This window comes from Coenobita brevimanus, chromosome 55 (genome assembly GCF_032717465.1).
Source record: "Coenobita brevimanus isolate Jiangsu-jjx chromosome 55, ASM3271746v2, whole genome shotgun sequence".
NCBI classification, from domain to species: Eukaryota; Metazoa; Arthropoda; class Malacostraca; order Decapoda; family Coenobitidae; genus Coenobita; species Coenobita brevimanus.
This window is the reverse complement of record NC_137008.1, coordinates 32,888,746-32,916,153: the sequence shown is the minus strand read 5'-3', so window position 1 is coordinate 32,916,153 and position 27,408 is coordinate 32,888,746. Positions and strand designations below refer to the sequence as shown.

At 45.8% G+C, this 27,408-nt stretch overlaps 1 protein-coding gene and 1 pseudogene across 4 annotated transcripts in view; both read left to right on the top strand.

The window, feature by feature from the left end:
• The window catches only part of LOC145401209 (alpha-ketoglutarate-dependent taurine dioxygenase-like), a 276,565-nt gene that overhangs the window by 230,661 nt on the left and 18,496 nt on the right, over nt 1-27,408 (top strand). The window lies entirely within an intron of this gene.
• Nucleotides 16,290-16,408, top strand: LOC145401487 (5S ribosomal RNA; annotated as a pseudogene).

Below are 27,408 nucleotides of genomic sequence, written 5' to 3'. Positions count from 1 at the left end.
TAGACAGATATTGCCAGATTCGTACATTACCTTCGGTGCTACTAAAGTTCCCATCTCCAAAAGTATTGAAATCCTCGGCATCTCACTTAACAGTGCCCTCAGCTGGACCTCTTATGTTAGATCGCTTTTTTTTTTTCTTTTTTTTTTATAACAGAATGGACGAAGGAAAAACAAATGAATAAAAAAAAAAAAAAAATCCATGCACCAGAATACTGGTGTCCTCTTATCTGTAACAGTTAGACTTGAACAGCTGTGGGTTGAAATTTGGAGGGAAACAACTCTGGGGAAGCGAATTCCAGAGAGATGCAGTTCGGGGAATGAAAGAATTCTGGTAGGCAGAAGTTCTGCAATATGGCTGCGTGACATTCCAGTCATTAGTGCTACCAGATGCCTGAGTAGTACAAGGGAAGACATGGAGAGGTGGCATCATGGATGCAACTTCGTCTGAGCATTTGCCAAAAAAATATCTGTAAAATAATGCAAGGGAGGCAACATTCCTTCCTACTTGCAGGGGAGGTAGTTTATTTGTAATGGCAAGGTTGTTAATCCTTACACCGCGGGCTTGTTTTGCTTTGACTTGCGGCTCCCGTGGGCATATTCGCGTTCTGATAGACTCTCTAAAAATATTTGCCAAAAATCAGTTATTAGTCCTAGAATATTAAAATCACATTCACTTATGGCACATACCTTCAGCTTTCTCCTTGGGTGTTTGTTGAGCCTTCGTCGAGTATCGTAGGACTTGTGGAGACCTCTGAAGTTGGGTAACGAAGTCTCCACTTTACACTTCCCGACAACTCGTAATATGATTACCACAGCCTGATATTATCACTAGAAACATTAATCTATGATTCTCAAATAGTTTGGAATCCATACTCCCCAAAAAAACACTGTGAAAGCAATGAAAATTACGAGGGCGTATGACCATCCCACTTCCGATCGTTCGCCGCTAGTGTTGTCTATTGTTCATAAAAACACTCACAGTTTATATTTCTGTTACTATATAACACTTATATATATCTATAGGCTTTATCCATAAGTTTCCTTCAGTAATAGTAGTTTATTGTCACCGTAGGGATTCAATTTCTTTCGGTAAAATACGTAGCATTCACTTTCTCGTCCTGTATACTAGCATTGAGAGTGAATGTCACTTTCACCTTCACTCTCATAACTCATAGTATTCATACATGCTAGAGTGAAACTTTCACTTTCATTACTCCTAGGGTATATACTCGTATTCTTATAATACTACTCATTTACATTTCTATTTACGTTCTCTTTTTTATTTACGTTATTTACATTTCTATTTTATTTACACTGTGTTATGCCCTGTCACTTGAAGTAACTTATAAAACTATTTTCCACTGTTCACGTATATTTACATTCATTACTTTCACTTGCTGTTTACACATTATTTACACATTATTTACAATTCCACTTGCACTGTTTTACTCAATAGAAAGATTGTAGTCACTCTTTTATCAATTGTCAGCCCTTTACCTCTTTCCACACGAGGTTTAGTAGGGGGTAAAGGTCACAGGGCCCTTTGCATGGGGGTGAAAAGTGGCTGAAGTTAGCAGGAGCAAACAGACGTACCTTCACATTGGAAGATGACAGTGAACTGATAAGGGTGGGCCGGGGTGGTGGCCTACCTAGGGAAATGCATTACTGCCAACGTCAGCCTCTTGACAGCTGCTAATATATAGCAGTGAAATGATTGGCAGGAAATCTAGACAATAGATTATAAATTAGGTGAATGTAAATATCACTTAGGCTTCTCCCTTCCCTCCTTATATGTATATTTATTACGAAAATAGATTATACGGCATATTTCAAGGGGAAATAAACAGCGAAAATTAGCGAACAAGTGCACGTGAGGTGTTGTCAGATGATAATTAGCCAATTCCAGGTGTATGGCACTATCACTTACCTTATTTCTTTTTTGTACATATTATTTGGTATAAGAATAGGGCATAGGGTTTATTTCAATGGATGAAATCGGTGGAAAATTCCAGGGAAGATTTACTTAGCGTAGAATACAGTGTGGTGGCCTGCAATAATTAGGTAGTTCCAGGTGAATGTAAATATCACTTAAGCTTCTCCCTTCCTTTCTTATACAGGTAGGCCCTTAATTCACGCGAGTGTTACGTTCCCAGACCCTTTGCGTATGTGGTAAATTCGCGTATATGTTCAGCCCTTGTGTGCACATAATTACGCATGTCTACTAAGTATATTACATCTGAATAATACTGTTTATGCACTACATAGACCTTATAAACTAGCATAAAGTATGAAAAACAACAAAAATGTAAGAAATTTAACACTGAAACCTGACAAGCACAGGCGTAGGTGGAGACACTTAAGCAGTCTGGTGCACACTCCCTCACTGCCTCCCATATGCTACATTCTGCCTTCTTTATTGTCCAAACAGTTGACTCATTCACCCCAAACATACGGTTCCAATGCAGTTCACAGGTGTAGGTGGAGACTTTAGCACAGTCTGGTGCACTAGCCCTCACTGCCTGCCCTATGCTACGTTCTGCCTTCTTTATTGTAAGAACAGTTGACTCACCCCAAACACACGGTTCCAAGACAATTCACCATGAAGTCAATTCACCATCAAATCATGGATGATTCCCTGTCATTCTATAAATATACTTATTATTGATTAATTAATACTTTAATAACTAATTTTGAGGGGGATTTTATAACTCATATAAGTAAAAAACTAGTGTACTGTACTTGCTAAATAAACTGGTATGTAAATAAATGATGGGGAATCGTCCTGATGGAGAATTGTCGCCGACATTCCTCCCTTAAGTTTGTCCAACACAACTTTCTCTGTCAGCAACATCACGTTACAGTCCATTTTGGTGTGTTACCACATGCATCACTAGCACTACGCTTAGGCCCCATGTTGGCAGACGAGGCAATACTATAATTTAATGTTTTAATTATTGTACGAAAAATTCGTGGATGACCTAAGTCACGTGAAAAAAGTTCGCGTGAATTAAGGGCTTACCTGTATATATTTTTATTACGAAAATAGATTATACGGCATATTTCAAGGGGAAATAAACAGCGAAAACTAGCGAACGAGTGCACCTGAGGTGTTGTCAGGTGATAATTAACCAATTCTAGGTGTATGGCACTTTCACTTACCTTATTTCTTTCTTGTATATATTATTTGGTATAAGAATAGGGCGTAGGGCTTATTTCAATGGATGAAATCAGTGAAAAATTCCAGGGAAGATTTACTTAGCGTAGCACGGCCGGGCAGGCGAGAGGATAGGGTAATGGAGGGGGGGTAGGGAGGGGAGTCAAGAACGGGGAGAAATGGCTAAATTGTCAGCAATGGATGGGAGTACAGATGAGATTAGGAGTGCTGACTTGTGTTGGACATTGGCAATACTGATAGATGATACAAGCCACCACTTGAAAGCCCGGGTAAATTCAAAATAACACAGAATCACAAAAGTGACGCCCCGCGGTATGATCGCTTGCTCCCAAGCGTCACGAAAGTGACGCCCCGCGGTTAAGGGGTTAATAATTCTAACAGCTTTGTTCCGAATTTTATCTAGTTGTTTTAATGCAACCTCTCCACATCCATTCCACAAGAGTGAGCAAAAAGTCAAGCTGAAAGTGCACATGACTCTTATAAATTATAGCTAACTGCTCATCAGTGAAGAAGTTACAAACTCTGTACAATAATCCAAGTTTCTTTGAGGTGGTTTGAGCATACCATCCATCAATCAATTGATCTACATGGAGAAAGTCATGCAGTAACTCTTGATATTTCTAAAGCTTTTGACAGAGTATGGCATCGTTCCCTGCTGTCCAAACTTACGCAACTGCTTGAACTACGTCTGGTGTTGTCATAAGGATGGTAGGTACACCTGCAACCATCGCTTCCAGAATTGGTCCACTACGATCTGTGCATGCTTCCAACTCTTCCGGTAGATGTCCCTTATAGGCTTTTCGGCTTTACCACCTAAGGGGCAGTGGGTTACCATCTTAGGATGCAGAGTACCCAGTGGAGTAAGCGCTTCGAGGTCGCTGATGTCACTGAAAGTCGGAGTGATGGGTCTTCCATTGACTATCTCCTCCACTTTACAGAAGTGTGTGTGGAGTCGCTCATCGTCCACAACTTGCGCGCCTACTGTTGTTCGCAAGACCTTCCTGACTGTTCAGATCTGTCGCTCCCAGACACTGCCCGTGTGCAATGCATGTGGTGGGTTGAACTTCCACTCAATTCCCTTCCTTAACAATGCATTGTGGACCTTGTCATCCCATTCCCACCTGAGAGCTGCAGCCTGGAGTTCCTTATCTGCTCTAATCATGTTTGTTCCATTGTCAGAACAAATGCGCTCTGGTACACCCCTCCATGCCGAGAAGCATGTCATTGCATTGAGGAAAGAGTCAGCATCTAGTCTGTCGGGAATATCCAGGTGTATGGCTCTTGAGTTCAGACAAGTGAACAGACAACCGCACCGCTTCACCCGTTTCCTACCCTGCTTTGTGGTGAATGGTCCAAAGCAGTCCACGCCAGTATGCGTGAACGGTTCCTTCACCACACATACCCTGTCGACAGGGAGGTCAGCTTGTCTTTGCAGTGACTTCTTCCAATTGATTCGGCAGCAAACATGACACCCTTTAACACCCAGTCAGTCAGTCTCTGTCCCACCATACCCCATTGCTGCCAGATATAGCCTCATCCCACCCTTTCTTCCTTATGCATTCCTCTTGGAAGATGACCTCGGCGCGAATGAGGAATGGCACAAGGAATCCAAGCAGATCATACACTGAGCTGATTACACACAGGAGGCCCCTCCCTTTAGTTAACCTTTCTTGCTCAAAGCGCTTGATTACCACCGCCATTTGGTCCTTCTTTAGGTCCCACCTTGCTCCAAATGCTCGTTCTGCAGGGAGAGGCTTGCATTCTAGATCGATCTCCTCTACTCCCTTATGCCCTTCTGATTCGGGAACGGATTCAGATGCTTCCATATTGTTTCTTGCCCACTTGGTGAGTCTGAAGCCCCCCAGTAAGGTGACGTGGCGCAGCTGTTCTGCCATTCTTACTCCTTCGTTGGTGGACTGCATTGAAATAAGCAGGTCGTCCACATAAATTTTTGCTGGGCACCCACCACGTCATGAGGACATACGTCTCTTTGATCTAGGAAGGTTCGTTTTAAGGCATACAAGGCACATGATGGACTCCAGTCTCCACCAAAAGGTGTACCGTCATCCAGTATGCCTGGGGAGTCCACTGTACATCCCCTTCCGGTTACCAAAGAAATCATAGGGTGTTCCTGTGTTCCAGAGCTACTTTGACCTGGTGAAACATAGCCTCTATGTCCACCATGAGGGCCATCGATCCTTGGCGAAACCGAAGGAATACCCCCAACAGTTTGTTATTTAGGTCGGGCCCTTGTAGTACCTGAATGTTTAAAGACATCGACCCACATTCTCCCACACTTGAATACGATACTCACCTTTCCGGGCTTGTCCAGTGTAACACCAGATGGTGTGGCAGATGCCAAGTCATGTGAGGCCTTGTGTGAAGTTCATTATCGGGAACCGATTCGGCATAACCTTCATTTAGCAGCAGCTGCGTCTCTTCTGCATAGCGCTTGCATAAGGATGGTTTCCCTGAGCAGCCTCTTCTTCAGGCTCTCTAACCTCCTCAATCCTGTCAGCTTGTTGTCTGGGAGCTTGGGTGGATTTCATCTAAATGGTATAGGGAGTTGGTAATGTCCAATCACCTTTGTTGCTATGCCCGACCACAATTTATCACCCTATTGTCTTCAGCAGATAAACCATCTTCCTTCTTCTAGTAACTTGCGTCCAGTTCCCAAAACTGTCGCACTTGCTTTTCTAATCGTGTTTCCTGAGAGCTGCAGCCGACTACCGCCACACATCCTACCTCATCTGGTCTGTCTTCCACCTCAGCACAAGGTCGTACAGGTCCGCTGATGGTCCATCCCAGCAGTGTCCTTATTGCAAAGGTTCTTCACTGCTCCCGGCCCCGACCTCCAAGGGCATCAATGCTCATGGCGCATCAAGACCAATCAGTAGTTGCACCTCACCTTCATATGTGTTCAGTGGCTCTATTCCCACCAAATGACTCCATCGAGCCATGTCCTGTACAGAGGCTACAGAGTCCTTCAGCGTTGCAGGGAGTCGCTGAGTGACAGTCATCCAGGCAGCGATATCTTCCGGTTTGGTTTACGGCAGCGACCGCTGCTAACCATTAAGTCTATCCCCTCAGTTTGCTGCGCCGTCATCCAAGTTATAGTGTCTAGTGTTACCCATGTAGTTCTTCCTGGTGCCCCTTAGCCTGCTTGCCAACTGGGTCGTACAGAAGATTTGGTTGCTGCCAGAGTCCAAAAGTGCTGTCTCATCTGGACCACAGCATCCTACCCTTCGCTAGCCACCTTTACCTCAACAATGGTCAACGCCACCTTGCGAAGCCACCCATGCATCCACGTTGTCCCTGTCGTGGTGGTGAGTCATTCGTACCCACCTTTGCCCCTTTCGAGCTTGGGCCTCTTAAGTGTCCCCTCCATGCCTGCCTCATCCCTTTTGTTAGCCTGTCCACAGGAAGCACTTCTCCTCTCCAGTTCTGCTCAGTGTACTCCCTGCTTGCTTCCATGCACCTGTTCCCACTGAGTGTATCAACGACGATCATCTCTTGTTTTCCTCTCATCCTCCATCTGTGGTTTTTGCTCCGTCTCCCTTCCTGGGTTCCCCATGGTACCGGGATTCCTGCCTTTGCCTTACTGGGCCAGTTGGGTGTATCCATCACAAATGCTTCCCAGTACAACGCTCTATGTCACACCATACTGAGGCCCGGCACTCAGTTGCTAAGTGGGTATCGTTCAAGCAAACATAACAGTATCTGACCATGGCCCTCCTTTGTTCCACTCTCATGGCACGGAATTTCTTGCATCCCACCAGTGTGTGCAGCCCCCCGCACAGCCAACACGTCTCTCTCATGTGCAGGTTCGTAATCACCAACGGTGGCCAAGCCAATCACACGCCTGTCTGTTTTCCTTCTAGCACCAACCTCAATGGCTCGTTTGGTGGATGCTCCCCTTTCCTTGGTTCCCCTCCTCACTCACACTCTGTCCGCCTCCTCCAGAATATATATCTATATTATATAATATATATATATATATATATATATATATATATACACACACACAGTAGGATCTCACCAATAACGTCTAATTGGTGCCAGAAAACGCTGTTATTAGCAAAAACGTTATTTGCATGACATTAAAATGCATGTATAATGAGTTTATTGATGCCGCCACCCCACGACTTTTATCCATTCTTCCCATTTGGAGCTGTCCTATCGCTACTTTTTTTTTTTAGCTGAAATAATAAGATTAGTTGTTAAATTGTCATGAATAATATAAAACTTACCTTAAACAAGTTAAAAAGGTGTTTGGTGTGACGACTGTTTCGAGGCTTGTGCATGGAGGCTACTGCGGCATACCCCCTAACCCCTTACTGACCTCATCCCCACTCCTGCCTCTCATGCCAGGGTCACCTACTTCCATCAATACTTCATCAAACCCCACAGAGTCAAAATCTTCATGAAAGTCCCCAATGTCATCATCTACTCAACCCCTCTCTTGTTTTTCCTCGGCTGGCAGGCGTTGTGAAAGAAAGCAAGTGATGAGTGATGACGGGCATTCACTCAGTCATGATACAGTTTCTGGTATTTTCTTGAAATCAGATTTACAATTCCAGTCATTAGTCATTTATTCTGATGGCTGCACTCTCTCCATCGCAGCAGACTTGAGTTGTGACAGGAGTACTGACCACGCTTGTTTAATGGTTGCCAGTGTCGTATTATTCCAGCCTTTGATGAAGAAATTTACAGCCTGTCGAATGTTATACTGTATTTCATCCAGAATACCACAACAGTAACTATGGTCGGGGTTTTAGGTATGCCAGGTGGAGCAGGTGAGTCGGGTGGGGCTGTGGAGGTGGAGGGAGAGGCAGCTGGTGAGTCAGGTGGGACAGTGGAGGTGTAGAGGACAGCAGCTGGGAAGTCAGGGGAGGTGGTGCGGGGAGGATCCTCCATCTCCTCCTGGCTACTGTTCACATTTTCGGCAATTTTCTTCATCTCATCTTGTTTGTCTGTTTCATTCCTCATCGTGTTATGGACATATTTGTAGTATAACAACTTGGCATTCATGAAATAACCGTTGTTCAGGTGAATCCAAACGTTGTTATAGAAACTGGGTATCTATTCTACCTTACCGTTATTGCCGAAAACGTTATTGTCGAAGTTGTTATTGGCAAGATCCTACTGTATTTTTTAATGTCAAGATAATACCCATATCGTTTGTTGTGGGCAAAGGCTTCGTCCTCATACCACATAAGTGCCCTCCCAGGTAACTGACACGAGAGTGTGTCCATCGAGGGAGCGGTGTCCAACTCCCGTAATCTCCCGACGGTCTCCAGACTCAAAATACATGACCCTAACTCGTCGGCGAATTTTCTTAGGTCACCCTCATCCTCATCCCTGATCACGGGCCCTTTCAAGTATTTCTCCCACAATCTCTCAGACGTACTGATGTCTGTCTCTGTATCTGTCCTCCACTATGGCCATCACCTTCTTGTAACCCTCTCGTGGGTCCAAATAGTTGCACATTTGTAATGTGTCCCTGACAGGCCCTGCACATGCTTGCATGAGTGTCTGCAGCTTATATTCCTCTGGGTACTGTGGCCCTCCCAACATGCTGTTCAAATACATGGACGAACCCCCAGTACTCCCTCCAGCTATTTCCTTTGAAGGTTGGTAGTTGGGTCTGTGGCAGCCTCATGGTGGCAATCAATTCCTTCAAGCCAGAGGCTGTCACCTCGATGCGCATAGGATTAGCGCATGTCAGCTCTTCCATTCCCTATCTAGTCGGTTTCGGATTTTTTTTCGACCTCTGCCACTCTGGCCTTTGCCCGCTAACTGTCGACTCTTCTTGATGTAAAATTATGGACTCTTGCGTCTGTTCTCGCTCCCCTTGCTGGGGTTCCCTAGTCTCCCACATTTGTTTGTCTCCCGTGCCATCACTGTATCATGGCCTCTTTGCCGTCCTTCAAGCTCATTTCGTTCTTCCCTTCCATTGCCATCCTGCTCTCCATCTGTCAGGTGATCATAGACTGCCTTGTTCTGCTCTTGCAGGGTTTGCAAAGCCGGTATGAGGACCCTCATGTACACGTTCTTGTGTGTCTCAGCCTGTCTGCTTTCAACTGCTTGCCACTTCTCTAAGCATTCTTGCAGCCCAGATTCGGCCCTCTCCTCTTCTCTTTGTTCCATCACTTCCCCCACAGCATCCGTCTCGTACTCCTCTCCCTCCGTTGTTTCCCCGCCTCCTTGACTATCCTTTGGCCTGTTCCATGGGTTATGTTCTGCCCATCATGTTCCGCCCGTTCCTTTCCCTCTGGGTTGTCCATGCTGATATGTTTCGCCTGGTATGTTATAGGTTGGGTTCCGCCCGGTATGTAAGGTTGGGTTCCGCCCGGTATGTTAGGTTGGGTTCCGCCCGGTATGTTAGGTTGGGTTCCGCCCGGTATGTTAGGTTGGGTTCCGCCCGATATGTTAGGTTGGGTTCCGCCCGGTATGTAAGGTTGGGTTCCGCCCGGTATGTAAGGTTGGGTTCTGCCCGGTATGTTAGGTTGGGTTCCGCCCGCTATGTTAGGTTGGGTTCTGCCCGGTATGTAAGGTTGGGTTCCGCTCGGTATGTTAGGTTGGGTTCCGCCCGGTATGTTAGGTTGGGTTCCGCCCGGTATGTTAGGTTGGGTTCCGCCCGGTATGTTAGGTTGGGTTCCGCCCGCTATGTAAGGTTGGGTTCCGCCCGCTATGTAAGGTTGGGTTCCGCCCGGTATGTTAGGTTGGGTTCCGCCCGGTATGTTAGGTTGGGTTCCGCCCGGTATGTTAGGTTGGGTTCCGCCCGGTATGTTAGGTTGGGTTCCGCCCGGTATGTAAGGTTGGGTTCCGCCCGGTATGTTAGGTTGGGTTCCGCCCGGTATGTTAGGTTGGGTTCTGCCCGATATGTTAGGTTGGGTTCCGCCCGGTATGTAAGGTTGGGTTCCGCCTGGTATGTAAGGTTGGGTTCCGCCCGGTATGTTAGGTTGGGTTCCGCCCGGTATGTAAGGTTGGGTTCCGCCTGCTATGTTAGGTTGGGTTCCGCCCGGTATGTAAGGTTGGGTTCCGCCCGCTATGTTAGGTTGGGTTCCGCCCGCTATGTTAGGTTGGGTTCCGCCCGCTATGTTAGGTTGGGTTCCGCCCGCTATGTTAGGTTGGGTTCCGCCCGCTATGTTAGGTTGGGTTCCGCCCGGTATGTTAGGTTGGGTTCCGCCCGGTATGTAAGGTTGGGTTCCGCCCGGTATGTTAGGTTGGGTTCCGCCCGCTATGTTAGGTTGGGTTCCACCCGGTATGTAAGGTTGGGTTCCGCCCGGTATGTAAGGTTGGGTTCCGCCCGCTATGTTAGGTTGGGTTCCGCCCGGTATGTTAGGTTGGGTTCCGCCTGGTATGTAAGGTTGGGTTCCGCCCGGTATGTAAGGTTGGGTTCCGCCCGCTATGTTAGGTTGGGTTCCGCCCGGTATGTAAGGTTGGGTTCCGCCTGGTATGTAAGGTTGGGTTCCGCCCGGTATGTTAGGTTGGGTTCCGCCCGGTATGTAAGGTTGGGTTCCGCCTGCTATGTTAGGTTGGGTTCCGCCCGGTATGTAAGGTTGGGTTCTGCCCAGTATGTTAGGTTGGGTTCCGCCCGCTATGTTAGGTTGGGTTCCGCCCGCTATGTTAGGTTGGGTTCCGCCCGCTATGTTAGGTTGGGTTCTGCCTGCTATGTTAGGTTGGGTTCCGCCCGCTATGTTAGGTTGGGTTCCGCCCGCTATGTTAGGTTGGGTTCCGCCCGCTATGTTAGGTTGGGTTCCGCCCGCTATGTTAGGTTGGGTTCCGCCCGGTATGTAAGGTTGGGTTCCGCCCGGTATGTTAGGTTGGGTTCCGCCCGCTATGTTAGGTTGGGTTCCGCCCGGTATGTAAGGTTGGGTTCCGCCCGGTATGTAAGGTTGGGTTCCGCCCGCTATGTTAGGTTGGGTTCCGCCCGCTATGTTAGGTTGGGTTCCGCCCGCTATGTTAGGTTGGGTTCCGCCCGCTATGTTAGGTTGGGTTCCGCCCGCTATGTTAGGTTCCGCCCCTTTTTTTTTTTTTTTTTTTTTTTTTTTTAGTCACACTCCCATTCATGCAGTGTTTATCCCATCATACACCCAAACAGCCAGACAGCGAGCATTGAGTTTAGCCTTTAAAGTACAGTGGCACACCAGAACCTTCTCTATGACAGCCCAGTATCAATTAATCAATCATTTCCTGTGGCACCCCACGGGATGCATAGGTTCTCGATGAACTCTCTCCACCAGTGTTTGTCTCTTGCCATCTCCAGCGAGACAGTCTCACATATTCATCATCTGGTTCCACTCTCGTAATATCCCTTACTCTTTCATTTGTAACTCTGTCATGCCACTTTATCCCAAGTATCCTTCTCAGTATTTTATTCTCAGATCCTAATACCTTCTGATCTATTGCAATTGTACTGTACCATGACTCATGCCCATAAATTAAAATTGGTCTAACCATGGACTTGTAAATTATTACTTTAGTATGTACCAAAAACATATTATAATTCCAAACAGATTTCAACATTCCAACAGCTTGCCAAGCATGTCTAATCCTCTCCTCAATTTCATTGTTTAATGATCCATTAGATGATTCAATCGTTCCCAGATATTTATATTTTTCTACATTCTTCACCACATTATTCTCAATTACATAATCGACTTGGTTCTCCACGTTCATATTAATAATTTCAGTCCTTCCACAATTTATTACCAATCCCATCTTTTCTCCTTCCTCCACCAGACAGTCAAGCACCCTCCACATCTCGTAAATACTTCCACAAACCAGTACAGTATCATTAGCATAGTTCAACTCAATCACAACTCTTAATATCCAAGGTACACTGCTTAGTTTTAATTCACTTCTTTTTTAGCATATACACGATGTTGCGATATCAATACCAACTTCCTGAATATTACACTCACATCTCTCACATTTGATGTACACTCAATCCTCGTAAGCTGCGTGTTCATAAAGCACGGATTCGTAAATCACGGCTAAGTGGCCGTCAGACTGCCAGCAACCTTAAATCGCTGTTAAGGCACGAAAATCGCGGACCTAGGCACCCAAGTCGGCCTTTTCCGAGGAGAACCGTAAACCACGGCATTCAAACTGAAAATCGTGACCCAACAACCAATAACTGCACGTCCCTGGTGACAAGTGTGCATACTAATGCCGCCATGTTGTTGTTGTTGTTGTCCCGCCAGTCCTCACACTACAGACCATCGCCATGGAGTACCAGAGGTACCTGCCTTTTTTGTGCAACTTCCCACCGCCTCCTACCTGCCATGGCCTCTCCCGACCTCCCGATGAACCGCTCTGAGCAGTATGGCGTCAAGAAGCTGCCACCGTTGTTGTACAGTCAACATTTGGAGCTCATTTGTCGTGTTGAGAGGGGAGAGAAGTTTTCAAAGCTGGTGAAAGACTTTGGGAAGAACAAGTGCAGAGAGGTTCTAAGTTCTTCTCAACACCACCCCACTTCATTCACTTAAGCAATTTCGTCATAGGATTAAGGCGAGATCCCTTAATACATGCACTGAATATTCCTAAATTTGTATGATTGTGTTTGATGGTGCCTAGATAGGTGCAGGTAGGGTGCTGTGGGGGTGAGTTGGCCAAAGTCCAGACCCAAATTAATTTTTTACATAAGATTTATTATTCATAAATCACGGAATTCATAAATCATGGCAGTGGTCCAAACCCAAATTGCCGCAATTTACAAGGATTGGCTGTATATATATATATATATATATATATATATATATACACACACACACACACACACACACACACAGCTACTGCAAATTGACTTAGGACCTCCCCCAACAAGGTATTAAAAACATGGAAATCATAGTATATCACAATGTTTGTTCATGAAATGCCATTCATCAATATGAAGTCATGTTTCCCTTGTTTTTCAGGACCAGTTGGATGCATTTTGGCATGGAATCACTTAGATTTTTAAAGTAATCTAAAGACATTTCTTTGCACAAAACATTTGTCAGTTCAGACTTGAGGTTGTCCAGATTGGGTGTCTTCTTCTCTGCCATGATTTTCTTCATCGTTGCCGAGCAGTTTTCTATCGGATTTAGATCTGCACTGTTGCCAGGTCAGTTGAGGACCTCAATTCGATTATCCTGAAGCCATTTTGTCACCTTTCTTGACTTGTGACATGGAACTGAATCGTGCATGAAAAAGTCGCATCCATGAATAGCAAAAAAGTTTAAGAAGTGATCTTTCAGAACTTGAATGTACAGGCCACCATTCATCATCAATTTCTGAGGAAGAAAGTAGAGGCCTCCCCTTTCCCATTCCACCTTAAAAACACCCCCATGCCATTGCTGATTGTGGGTGCTTAATAGTCGGCACTGTGTAAGCAGGGTCATATCGATTACGAGAGGCAGGGTGACGAACCTTGGCATAACGCACCTGGAACACTTGAAATGTACTTTCATCGGAAAACATAACTTTTTTCCACTCATCCGATGCCCAGTGTGGATACTTTTTGGTAAACTGAATGTGCTGCTTCTTCATGGGGTCAGTGAGAAGCGGTTTCTTGGCCGCGGTGCGGCTTGGCAAACCCAGCTCCTTCTGCAAGCAGTATTGGATAGTTTGAACTGAGATGTCTTGTAACAGCTGGGAAAGCATTCTCTTCAATTCTGCCGCTGTCAGTTGAGGATTCTTGATTATCTCCCTCTTCAGAAGCGTATCTGTACCTCTGGACATCGTCCTCTCCTTTCCACCGCCATGCTTGTGCTCTAATACAACATCAGGTGGCAGGCCACACGCTGCAGCAAGAATCTTCATGACAGTTGACTTTGTGCGTCCAGTACGTTCACAAATTGCGTTAACAGGGACATTATCCTGCCTCCATGCTATGTTACTGACCCTCTCATCCCTTAAGCAGTACTTTCCAGGCATGACAACTCGACTCTAGGGAAATAACAGGGCAAATAGTAATGCATACGAAAAAAGAGGGAGGTGCAAGCTCGGAGTGACGAGAACAAATGCTCCCACTCTCGCTTGTGGGCAAGCACTGACATGCTGAGTGTTTCACCACCACCTGCCAACACAAGAGGAGTTGCCAGTTACTTCTTGCCCCCAAAATTCACTTGGTAGAGGTGGAAACACAAAGCAAGGACAGACTACTCTCCCGTAGCAAGTCTGTGTGTAGGTCCTAAGTCAATTTGTGGTGGGTGTACAAATATATATATATATGTACAGTATATATATATATATACATAAGAGATGTAGTGGTATCAGAGGTAGACTGCGAGATAATGCTGATTTTATGTGTACGGCGTGCCGGGGTGAGCAGGTGGAGATCGTCAGACGTGAAAGAATTGAACTTGCTGGTGAATCTCTTGAGTGTGTGGAAGAGTTTTGTTATTTAGGAGACATGTTGTGTGCTGGAGGTGGGGCTGGAGCTAGCTCTGTGGCTAGGGTGAGAAGTGGTTGGAAGAAGTTCAGGGAGCTCTTGCCTCTCCTGACATTGAGGGGGCTCTCCCTACGTGCTAAGGGGTCTTTGTATGCAGCGTGTGTTAGGAGTGTAATGCTGTATGGCAGTGAGACCTGGGCAGTGAAGGAGGAAGACATTCGCCGGCTCAGACGTACAGAAATGACAATGATTAGGTGGATGTGCAGTGCGTCCCTGCGTCCAAGGCCTGGAGGGGCTGGGTTTACAATGGAAGAGTTGAGAGGTAGGATGGGACTGGAGTGTATTGGTGTTGTGATGAGGAGAGGTAGATTGAGGTGGTTTGGACATGTGGAGAGGATGGGGGATGATAGTTGGGTGAGGAAGGTGAGAAGTGTTAATATTGGGGGTGGGGTTATGAGGGGTAGACCGAGAAAGACATGGGATGAGGTCATTAAGTGTGACCTTAGGGTTAAGGGACTGAACAGGGAGGCTGCAATGGATCGTGCAGCATGGAGAGCCGCCATTAGGTGACCAAGGCCGACACATGCAAGCATGTTGGAGCCTTTAAAAACGAAAACGAAAACGAAAACGATATATATATATACAGGTAAGCCCTTAATTCACGCGAGGGTTAAGTTCCCAGACCCTTCGCGTATGTGGTAAATTCGTGTATATGTTCTGCCCTTGTGTGCACATAATTACGCATGTCTACTAATTATATTACGTCTGAATAATACTGTTTATGCACTACATACACCTTATAAACTAGCATAAAGTATGAAAAACAACAAAAATGTAAGAAATTTAACACTGAAACCTGACAAGCACAGGCGTAGGTGGAGACACTTCTGCAGTCTGGTGCACAAGTCCTCACTGCCTCCCATATGCTACATTCTGCCTTCTTTATTGTCCAAACAGTTGACTCATTCACCCCAAACACACAGTTCCAAGACAATTCACCATGAAGGCAATACACCATCGAATCATGGACGATTCCCTATCATTCTATAAATATACTAATTATTGATTAATTAATACTTTAATAACTAATTTTCAGGGGGATTTTATAACTCATATAATTAAAAGACTAGTGTACTGTACTTGCTAAATAAACTGGTATGTAAATAAATGACGGGGAATCGTCCTGATGGAGAATTGTCGCCGACATTCCTCCCTTAAGTTTGTCCAACACAACTTTCTCTGTCAGCAACATCACGTTACAGTCCATTTTGGTGTGTTACCACATGTATCACTAGCACTACGCTTAGGCCCCATGTTGGCAGACAAGGCAAGCAATCACTTGAAGGCAGAAAAAATAAGCCACAAATAAAGATTCGCGAGTCATGCATGGTTCGACCGTCGGATTCAAACTGACTGTGTGGTGCGTGGTAGACCGACCTCCCACACACACACACACACACACACATATGTATGCACACGGGCAGCAGGTAGGCATTTTTATACTTTATTTTTTTCTCTTGTATATTAAAATTATTTATTTGAATACTATAATTTTGTTTTAATTATTGTACGAAAAATTCGTGGATAACTGAAATCGCGTGAAAAAGGTTCGCATGAATTAAGGGCTTACCTGTATATATTTATATTTATATATATATATACTGTACAGTATATTTATATATATGTATATATATATATATATATATATATATATATATATATATTTATGTATACAGTATATATACCACATTGAGTACATCGCTTCCCGTCCGATCAGCGAAGTTAAGCAATGTTGGGTCTGGTTAGTACTTGGATGGGTGACCGCCTGGGAACACCAGATGCTGTTGGTGTCCCTACGTGTCAAGTGGGGTTGGTGGAGGATTAGTGCTCCTCCCTATAAAACAATTAACTCTAAGCCCTTGGCCACCCCGTTTGGGATACATGGCGTCTGGCAATGAATGAAAAAAAATATATATATATATATGTACAGTATATATATATATATATATATAAAAGTAATCCCTCTAATATCCAAATGCCCAATATCTGAACATCCCCACTAACTGGACATAATCGTCCCGGGATCCAATATTCCCAAAGTGGTCCGAAAACCGCAAAAAAATCGGAAAAAAAAAAAATTCCCGCCCGTAATTTGAACTTGCCGCGCGCGGCGCGGGACAGCTTTGTTGTGAGGCGTCATTCCTCCGACGTCCGATAGAGTGCTGCTGCATCCTCCCCACTTTCCGCCTGTCTCTCGCCGCGAGTGCACGCTTGTCGTCATGGCTGCCCACATGCTCACTTTTGTGGTGGTTCCTTACCTGCTGCAGGCACTCCTGCTGCTCTCGGGCCTCTTATTAGTGTGTGTGATGATGGCCCCGCTGCCTGAGAAGAGGAAGAGAGTGGTGTTGACTCTGGAGAAGAAACGGGAGATATTGGAGAAAGTAGATGCGGGGTGGTCTTCCCGCATCCTCCGCGAGTTCAACCTGGCCCGATCTACTTTGTTCGATATCAAGAGATCCCGAGACAAACTCATGCAGTACACGGCTGACTTCTCATCGAGAAGCAAACGCAACGTGGAGAGGAAGGTGATGTTTACTCCCAAGTTTGCTGAAATCGACCGCTCCATGTTGATTTGGTATCGACAGCAATGTGCTGCTGGTGTGATGGTACGTGGTACGGAGCTGAAGGCTACTGCTGAGAAGTTCACCAGGCTTCACGACGTCCTAGACTTCAAGGCATCCGAGGTTTGGCTCTTCACGTTCAAGTTACGGCATCTCCTTGCCAACCGTAAAGCTCATGGCAAAGCTTTGGACGCTAACGAGGATGGAGTTGACGAGTTTCGGCACAAGGTGTAGGGCTTGATTGACAGGGAGGGCCTCACTCTCGGTCAAGTCTACAATGCTGACGAAACTAGTTTATTCTATCGCTCTTTGCCAACGAACACTCTAGCTGAGGAGACGGAGAAGCGTGTACCTGGCCGCAAGCTCTCCAAGCAACGGATATCTGCTTTGTGTTGTGCCAATGCTAACGGCATGCACCGGCTTAAGCCCGTTATTGTTGGCCGTGCAAAGCAGCCTCGGTGTCTTCGTGGGGTGATGGATGTCCTTCCTGTCGTCTGGTACCATTCTTTGAAGGCATGGTTTACAGCCCAGATCTTCAAAGACTGGTTCCACCGCCACTTTGTCAAGGAGGTCATCAATTACCAGACGAAGACACTGGGAATCCCGCGCGACCAGGTAAAGGCCCTCCATCTCCTCGACAATGCACCTGCCCACCCATGCGACAAGGACTTGGTTGCTGAAAATGGCAATATTAGGTGCATGTTTCTGCCACCTAATACAACTGCTCTCATCCAACCAATGGACCAAGGAGTGATCGTGGCAACGAAGCACCTATACCGACGGAAGTTCCTGGACGAGGTGATGGTTGTTCTCGAGGACAAGGATGAGCGCAGGGAGGGACGGGACACGTGAGGCCAGCGGACTTTGGAAAACCTTCACCGCTACAACATCAAGTCTGCAATCTACAACTGGGCCAGTGCATGGAAGGAAGTTCCTGTCAAGACTCTAGAAATTGGTTGGTCCCGTCTGCTTCTCGGAACGGATGTGGAGTACGATTTTCTGGGGTTCGACGTGGATGACTTCCATACACTGCTACGTACGCATGGCGACAATGTTGATGTGGACGATGTGCGTGAGTGGTTGGATGACGACGAGGGCGATCCTGGGTATCAGACATTGTCTGATATCGAGATCGCGTCTTCAGTTGCAGGTGTAAGTACCCAGCTTGATGATTCCGACGAGGATGGCGACGATGATGCGGACTCCTCTCAGCATGACACTATTCCAGCCATCCCCAAGCTGATTGCACTCCGGGAACACCTAGAGTTCGTTCTCGACTACCTGGAACACCCGGACTGTGACAGGGAGATGGGGCCCTTGGGACTTGTGGAGGAAGTGCGTGCTTTCAGGCAGCGCATCATCAATCGTCAGAATCGTCGGTCCTTGCGTCAATCAACGATTGACAGTTTTTTCAGGCCCGTGACCCCCGCTGTGCCCAGTCCTGGCTTCACTCCGTTGCCTCCCCAAGACAGGCCCTCATGCTCTGAGCCACAGCCCAGCACATCAGCCACGGTGGAGTCACCGCTCGACGTGAGTTTGCGTCTATCTTCAGAGTCGTCTGCAGTGGGTACGCCATCACCACGACCCAGCGACGCACCCCTAGGTCACCTGCCAGTGATACTCTCGCACTTTGACAGTGATTAAACAGCAAGAACTTCTCCACTAGACCACACGGGAATTTACAGTGTTGTGCAGTGAAAAAAACAATGTGTTGTGTTAAGGATTTACAGTTGTGAGTGAAAAGACAAATTTGGAACAAAATTTAACGTAAATAGACTTGTTTGTTTTTGCTTTAGAAAATGGTTAGAAGAGTGGGAAAAGTTAAAGTGCAGAGTGCAACACTTAGTAAATTACAATGGAGCATAAGTTAGACAATAGTGCGCACTGTGAGAAGAACGGACTTCTGAGTGCGATTGACTAAGTTCAGTGCAAGACTTCATGAACAGTGTACTGCAAGTGCTTCAGAAAATCCTTCTTACCGTCAGAGTCCAAGAGGAGGCGGTTATTCATCGAGATGGCCATGGACTTGCTGTAAGTAGGCAGAATGTTTCATACTGTACTTTTTTCCATACTATACTTAGCTCAAACACCTCATTTCACTCTTTAATGTCCTTTATTGGTGTGAATAGGGTGTTAGGAGCTATGCATGTGCAGTAGGAAGGTGTTTTTCTGAGTTAGGCTAGGTTAGGGTCCATAAGTACCAGTCCAGGAGCCAGTACCCAGAATGTTTAATATTGTATGAACCTACCTCTAAACCCTCATTTTATGGTTCTTTTGCATTTTTTTCAGTCATTTATGTGCCTTATTGGTGTGATTTGGGTCTTAAATAGGTGCTATGCATGTCCAGAGGGAGTTGTATAGGTGTTTCTCTGTGTCGCCGCACGGCAAGCTGCGGCAACAACTACAGCAATACGGAGGACAACGACGGTACTGACGATGCTGATGATGGTGATGACGACTTACACCAGGCATTCGATGAGAACGCACACGCGGCTGCGGCTGACTCACCCACCATCAGACCACCCACCATCCAACCACAACCACCCATACCACAACCACGTCATCCACAACAATCAGTGGGGGATAAAGGATATCGAAAAACGTTACGTGACAAATATCGTTACCTGCGGCACCTTGAAAAGATGGAAGAAGCCGTAGATCAGTGAATGATGAAGAATGAAGAATGAAAAGTGAATGAACAATGAATAATAATAAGAGGGAGTGCCGAGGCACACAGTTACTCTCACAGCCCTGTACTGTCTACACTTAATTAGATTTGACGGAGAGCTAGATACGACCTAATGGATACCTTAATGGATACAGAGATAAGAGAAGAGTGAGTCAAAACTAAAGGGTAGCAATGTCTAGTGTGAATTAACGTTATACAATGGACATTGTTTCAAAATGTTGCAGACCAGACCCGACTAAGAACACTGAGAGAAGTGAACGAAGGATATGTAGAGTGCATGCCTACTTCCGACCGCTGTACTTTTCCTGAGGGAGAAGCAGAAGGTTGGGAGTCAGTAGAAGCAGAGAGGGCAAAGAGTCGAGAAGAACCTGGGGGAAGATCTTAGCGAGAAGGCCGCCTGAGCACCCTACCACGACGACGAGACTGGCGATGTCTTGGTACTCTACGGTATCAGTGAGTAGATATTCTTGTTAGAGAACATAGAGGAAAGTGGAACTGAGAAAAGGAAAGAGAAAAGAAAAGAGAAGAAAGTGAAATATACTGTGAAAAATATTAAGAGTATACTGTAGATTCGTGGTAGGGTATAACAGGACGGGCCAGATAGTTTGTATGATTGTTAAATTAACTTATTTGCTCAATGGTGAAAGGAACAAAGATTATATAAAAGTTAAGTGTCTTTATGGAGAAGTATTGAGTTAGGGTACATGACGGTGTTAAAGAGTGATATTAATTTTGCAGAAATATATTGAAATAACGTAAGGTGAAGTGATACGAGAATAAAGTGTTACAGAGATTAATGTTCTAGTAGTAATAATGCAAAGAGGAGATGATGGTGTGCTAGAGTATTGTTCTTAGTATTACCTTGTATTTAACCATAATAGTCTTGGTTTTATTTTAGTAAGAGAGAGTATTATCTTCAGTGACGAGTAATAATATTCGTGAACTGTTACTTGTTTAATGGAATTTAGTTGTATTATTGATTACCATTGTAAGGTGGCATGATTTAATAGTTTTATTGTAGAGTAAGATTAAAAGGTAGCTGCATAACTTGGAGATCATAGAGTGGACCAAATCAGTTGATTGCTTTGACTTAGTGTATAAATTGTACATAAATTGTAGATAAACAAAAAAGAGAAAATTAGTTTGAGTAACCCTAGAATCCCTTCCTCTTAATAAGGAACGAGACGCTCCCACGTAGCGCCGGCCTTAAATGGACTTGTGTGTACTTGATGTGTTGTTATGTCGGGTTCCCCACTTGGACTTATCCAGCGCTACCAAATGAAACTTAATTAAATCTGACTAACTTAATTGGACTTAACGTAACTGAACTTAGTCTTCCATGGGAGAAGAATAGATAAAGAGTAAAGCAAGCAAGTGGGGCACGACATCTGAGTTAGGGTCCATAAGTACAAGTCCATAAGCTGAGGCCCAATATCCGGACAGGACCACTATCCGGACCTACCTATGGCCCTATTACGTTGGATATTGGAGGGATTATTGTATATACAGTAAGTCCTCGTATTTGGACGCATTTTACTTCGACGCCTCGTTTTTCGCACAAGAAAAAAGTTTCCGAGTTGTCTCACAATTCGCAAATTTGCCCAGAATTCGATGCTCCCAGCCGGCAGCCGACGACGCATACTGATGCTCATTTGTTGGTGGCCATCTTGCGACCACCCTGTCCACCATAACTGACATGGCAACCACATTTGATGCATACACCAGGACTATGCCTGATGCTGCCAACATCCTATCGACCTTGAGTGATCTGAAGTCTCAAGTGATGGCCGTCTACAACAGAAACATAAAGAAGCAGAGACAAGCCTGGATCATACGATTTTTTCATGAGAAACAGAATGTGGCTGCTATTCTGCAAGACTTGGACGTGCCAGCAGGGGTGGATGAAGGAGAAGTGGACAGAGAGGAAGTGGAGGTGCTGGAGCCTGAGTTCCACTTTGAGGGCTTCGGCATAGATGAAGGGGCTTCCCCAGAGAGGCTCATGTCACCAACTAACTAGCCCATCTACCCTCAACACATCTTCACCTGCCACTCAAGCCAGTCCACATCTCATTTCTGGTAAGGATTTTTGATGTTGCAGCTCTTTACAACAGCTTTAATGCCTTTTCAGGTACATGTTTATTGTGTTATACTGTTTTAGCACTAGTAAACACTCTTCATTTAATTTTGGTAGGGCCTGTTTGGTTTTATAGTACTTTCTGATAAGGTAGGTACATGTCCCACTGGAATGCTCCTCTGTTTTTCCCATTAATTCTTAACTTCACAATTCAACATTTCGCGCGGTTTTGGCAGAGCATCCACGCCGCAAAAAAGGAGGATTTACTGTATATATATATATATATTTATATATATATTTATATATATAGATAAATATATATAGATTTATAGATCAATATATATATATATATATATATATATATATATATATATATATATATATATATATATATATATATATATATATATATATATATTTATTTATTTAGCAGTGTACAGGGTACTTACGACACGTCTGTTGCCTTCGCAAAGATTAACCTGCCTCCTCTATGGCTCTGACAGTGGTGAAGGTGCACTTGAAGCATGTACAATAATCCAGTGCTGCACTGCACTTAATCCTTTTCACTGTGAATTATAATTGTTTAACACTGCACATTCTGTTCTTACTTGCGCCACACCAGTTGCAACACGCTAATGTTTCACTCTGCACTTAATCCTTTGCACTCTGAATTCTAATTTCTTAACACTGGACATTCTTTTCTTACTTGCTCCATGCCAGTTGCAACACGGTAGTGTTTTTCTCTGCACATATTCCTTTGCTCTCGTAATTCTGATTTCTTAACACTGCATATTCTTTTCTTACTTGCTGCATGGCAGTTGCAACACGGTAGTGTTTCACTCTGCACTTAATCCTTTGCACTCTTAATTCTAATTTCTTAACACTGCACATTCTGTTGTTAACACTGCTCAACACCATAAATTCTCATTTGGTTTATGGTGAGTTACTGCTGTTTATTCACCGTCAGAGCCAGAAAGTAGGTGTTGCAGGTGGCTGAGGGGCACATCACTGGGACGTGGTGATGGGCTACCCACTGCAGACAACTTTGAAGATAGCCGCAAACTCATGTCCAGTGGAGACTTCACCATGGCCGATGTGCTGGGCTGTGGCTCGGAGGTAGAAGGCAGATCTTGGTGAGGCAGTGGTGTGTAGCCAGGGCTGGGCATGGCTGGGGTCACGGGCAAGAAAAAACTGTCAGTGGTTGATTGACGTAAGGAACGGCAATTCTGGCGATTGATGATGCGCTGCCGAAAAGCGTGCACTTCCTCCACAAGTCCTAGGAGCCCCATCTCCCTGTCGCAGTCCAGGTGTTCCAGGTAGTCAAGAACGATCCCGACGTGCTCCCAAAGTGCGCTTAGCTTGGGGATGGCTGGAGTAATGGCGCGCTGAGAGGAGTCCGCATCATCATCACTGTCCTTGTCAGAATCTTCCAACTGGGTACTTTTACCTGCAACAGAAGATGCTATCTTAATATCAGACATGATCTGATATCCAGGATCGCCCTCATCATCATCCAGCCACTCACGCACTTTGTCCACATCCACCTTATCGCCAGCCACATGAAGACGTGCATGGAAGTCATCCACATCAAAGCCTAGAAAGTCATGCACCTCATTGGCTCCGAGAAGCAGACAAGACCAACCACTTTCCAGAGTCTTGACAGGGACTTCCTTCCATGCACTGACCCAGTTGTAGATTGCTGACTTGAGGTTGTAGTGACAGAGGTTTCCCAAAGTCTGCTGGCCTTGTGTGTCCTGTCCCTCCCTGCGCTTGTCCTCGTCCTTGAGAACAACCATCACCATGTCCAGGAACTTCTGATGGTACAGCCTCTTCATTGTGACGACCACTCCTTGGTCCATTGGTTGGATAAGATCAGTAGGATTAGGTGGCAAAAACAAGCACCTAATGCAGCCATTCTCAGCCACCAACTCCTTGTTGGACGGATGCGCAGATGCATTGTCCAGAAGAAGGAGAGCCTTTACCTGGTTGCATGGGATTCCCAGTGTGTTTGTCTGATAATGGATGACCTCCATGACAAAGTGCTGGTGAATCCAGTCTTTGAAGATCTTGGCTGTGAACCAAGCCTTCAGAGAATGGTACCACATGACAGGAAAGACATCCATCAACGCATGAAGGCACCGAGGCTGCTTTGCACGGTCAGCAATAACGGGCTTGAGCCGGTGCATGTCGTTAGCATTGGCACAACACAAAATAAATCTTCGCCAACCCTTGGATGCATTGAAGTCTAGGGTGTCGTGTAGCTTTGCGACCTTCTCTGCGGCAGCCTTCAGCTCCATGCCACACACCAGCACACCAGCAGCACGATGTTGATGATACCAAATCGTCGTGGAGTGGTTGACTTTTGCAAAACTGGAAGGGTACATAATCTTCCTCTGCACGTTGCATTTGGTCTTCGATACAAAGTCTGCCATGTACTGGGTGAGTTTGTCCCGTAATTTCTTTATATCAAACAAGGTAGATCGCACCAGGTTGAATTCACGGAGGATGCAGAAGGTCGACCGCCCCATGTTCACCTTCTGCAATATCTTCCTCTTCTTCTCCAGAGTCAGAACCACTCGTTTCCTCTTCTCAGGTGGCGGGGCCATCATCACACACACGAGTAAGAGGCAGCAGAGGAACAGCAGGGCCTGCAGCCTGTAGGGCACCACCACAAAAGCGAGCAAGTGGGCAGCCATAGTGACGAGCGTGCAATCATGATGGTAGGTAAGCGGGAAATGGAGAGGATGCAGGGGCACTATAGCGGATGTCAGAGGAGCTACGCGCAAAAACATAGCTGTTTGTCACCGCACAGGAAATTTAAAGTAGGGATGAAAACGTAACAGCTTTTTTTTTGCATTTTGACATTTTTTGGCCATTTATGGTTTCCGAAGAACCGAGCCCAAAATGTTCGGGACTAGGGCATCCAGGTCTTAAAGGTATTACTGTGTATATATATATATATATATATATATATATACATACTGTATATACTGTATATATATATATATATATATATATTGTATATATATATATACAGTAATCACTCCAATATCCGGATCAATAGAGCCATCGGTAGGTTCGGATATTGGTTTTGTCCGGATATTGGGCCCCAGCTTATGGACTTGTACTTACGGACCCTAACACAGAGAAACACCTATACAACTCCCTCCGGACATGCATAGCACCTATTTAACACCCAAATCACACCAATAAGGCACATAAATGACTGAAATAAATGCAATAGACACATAAAATGTGGGTTTAGAAGTATGTTCATACATTAATAAACATTCTGGTACTTATGGACTCTAACCGAACCTAACCTAACCGAACCTAACCGAACTCTGAAAAACACATTCCTACTGCACATGCATGAGGTAAGTTTAGTATGGAAAGAAGTACAGTATGACACTTTCTGGTAAGTATAGTATGGGAAAAAATACAATATGAAACATTCTGGTAAATATAGTATGGAAAATAGTACAACATGAAACATTTTGGCTACTTACAGCAAGTCCCTGGCCACCTCGATGAATAACCGCCTCCTCTCGGACTCTGACAGTAAGAACGATTTCCTGAAGCACTTGCACTACACTCTTCCTGAAGTCTTGCACTGAACTTAGTCACTAACACACAGAAGTCCGTTCTTTTCACAGTGTTCACTTTAGTCCAAATAATGTTCCATTAAATTTAAGTGTTGCACATTAACTTTTCCCAAGTTTTTTTAAGTTTCCAAAGCCAAAACAAAGAAGGTTAGTTACGTTAAATTTCTTTTCTACTTAGTCTTTTCTCCCAACTTGAAAACCTTAACACAACACACCGTTTTTTTCACTGCACAACACTCAAAATTCCCGTGTGGTCTAGTGGAGAAGTTCTTGCTGTTTATTCACTGTCAGAGCCCGAGAGTATCACTGGCAGGCGTCCAAGGGGTGCATCGGTGGGTAGTGGTGATGGCGTACCGACTACAGAAGACTCTGAAGACAGCCGCAAACTCACGTCGAGCGGTGACTCCACTGTAGCTGATGTGCTGGGCTGTGGCTCGGAGCATGAGGGCCTGTCTTGGGGAGGCAACGGAGTGGAACCAGGGCTTGGCACAGCGGGGGTCACGGGCCTGAAAAAACTGTCAATCGTTGACTGACGCAAGGACCGACGATTCTGGCGATTGATGATGCGCTGCCGGAAAGCACGCACTTCCTCCACGAGTCCCAAGGGCCCCATCTCCCTGTCGCAGTCCGGGTGTTCCAGGTAGTCTAGGACGAACTCTAGATGTTCCCGGAGTGCGCTCAGCTTGGGGATGGCTGGAGTAGTGTCCTGCTGGGCGGAGTCTGCATCATCATCGCCTTCGTCGTCGGAATCTTCAAGTTCGGGACTGACACCAGCAACCGAAGACGCGATCTCGATATCAGACAACGTCTGATACCCAGGATCGCCCTCGTCGTCGTCCAACCACTCACGAACATCGTCCACATCAACATCGTCGCCGTGCGTACGTAGCCGTGCATGGAAGTCATCCACGTCAAACCCTAGGAAATCGTACTCCACATCTGTTCCGAGAAGCAGACGAGACCAACCATTTTCAAGAGTTTTCACAGGGACTTCCTTCCATGCACTAGCCCAGTTGTACAGCGCAGACTTGATGTTGTAGCGGCGAAGGTTTTCCAAAGTCCGCTTGCCTCGAGTGTCACGTCCTTCCCTGCGCTCGTCCTCGTCCTCGAGAACCACCATCACCTCGTCCAGGAACTTCCGACGGTACAGGCGCTTTGTTGCCACGATCACTCCTTGGTCCATTGGTTGAATGAGAGCAGTCGTATTAGGTGGCAGAAACATGCACCTAATACGGCCATTCTCAGCAACCAAGTCCTTGTCGCACGGGTGGGCAGGTGCATTGTCGAGGAGAAGGAGAGCCTTTACCTGGTCGCGAGGAATTCCCAGTGTCTTCGTCTGGTAATGTATGACCTCCTTGACGAAGTGATGGTGAAACCAGTCTTTGAAAATCACAGCTGTGAACCATGCTTTCAAAGAATGGTACCATACGACAGGAAGGACATCCATCACCCCACGAAGGCACCGAGGCTGCTTTGCACGGCCAACAATAACGGGCTTAAGCCGGTGCATGCCGTTAGCATTGGCACAACACAAAGCAGATATCCGTTCCTTAGAAAGCTTGCGGCCAGGTACACGCTTCTCCGTCTCATCGGCGAGAGTGTTCGTTGGCACCGAGCGATAGAATAGGCCAGTTTCGTCAGCGTTATAGACTTGACCGAGAGTGAGGCCCTCCCTGTCGATCAAGCCTTTCACCTTGTGCCGAAACTCGTCCACTCCATCCTCGTTAGCGTCCAATGCTTCGCCATGTGCTTTACGGTTAGTAAGGCCATGTCGCAACTTGAACGCGAAGAGCCAACCCTCGGATGCCTTGAAGTCTAGGGCGTCGTGAAGCCTTGCAAACTTCTCAGCAGCAGCCTTCAG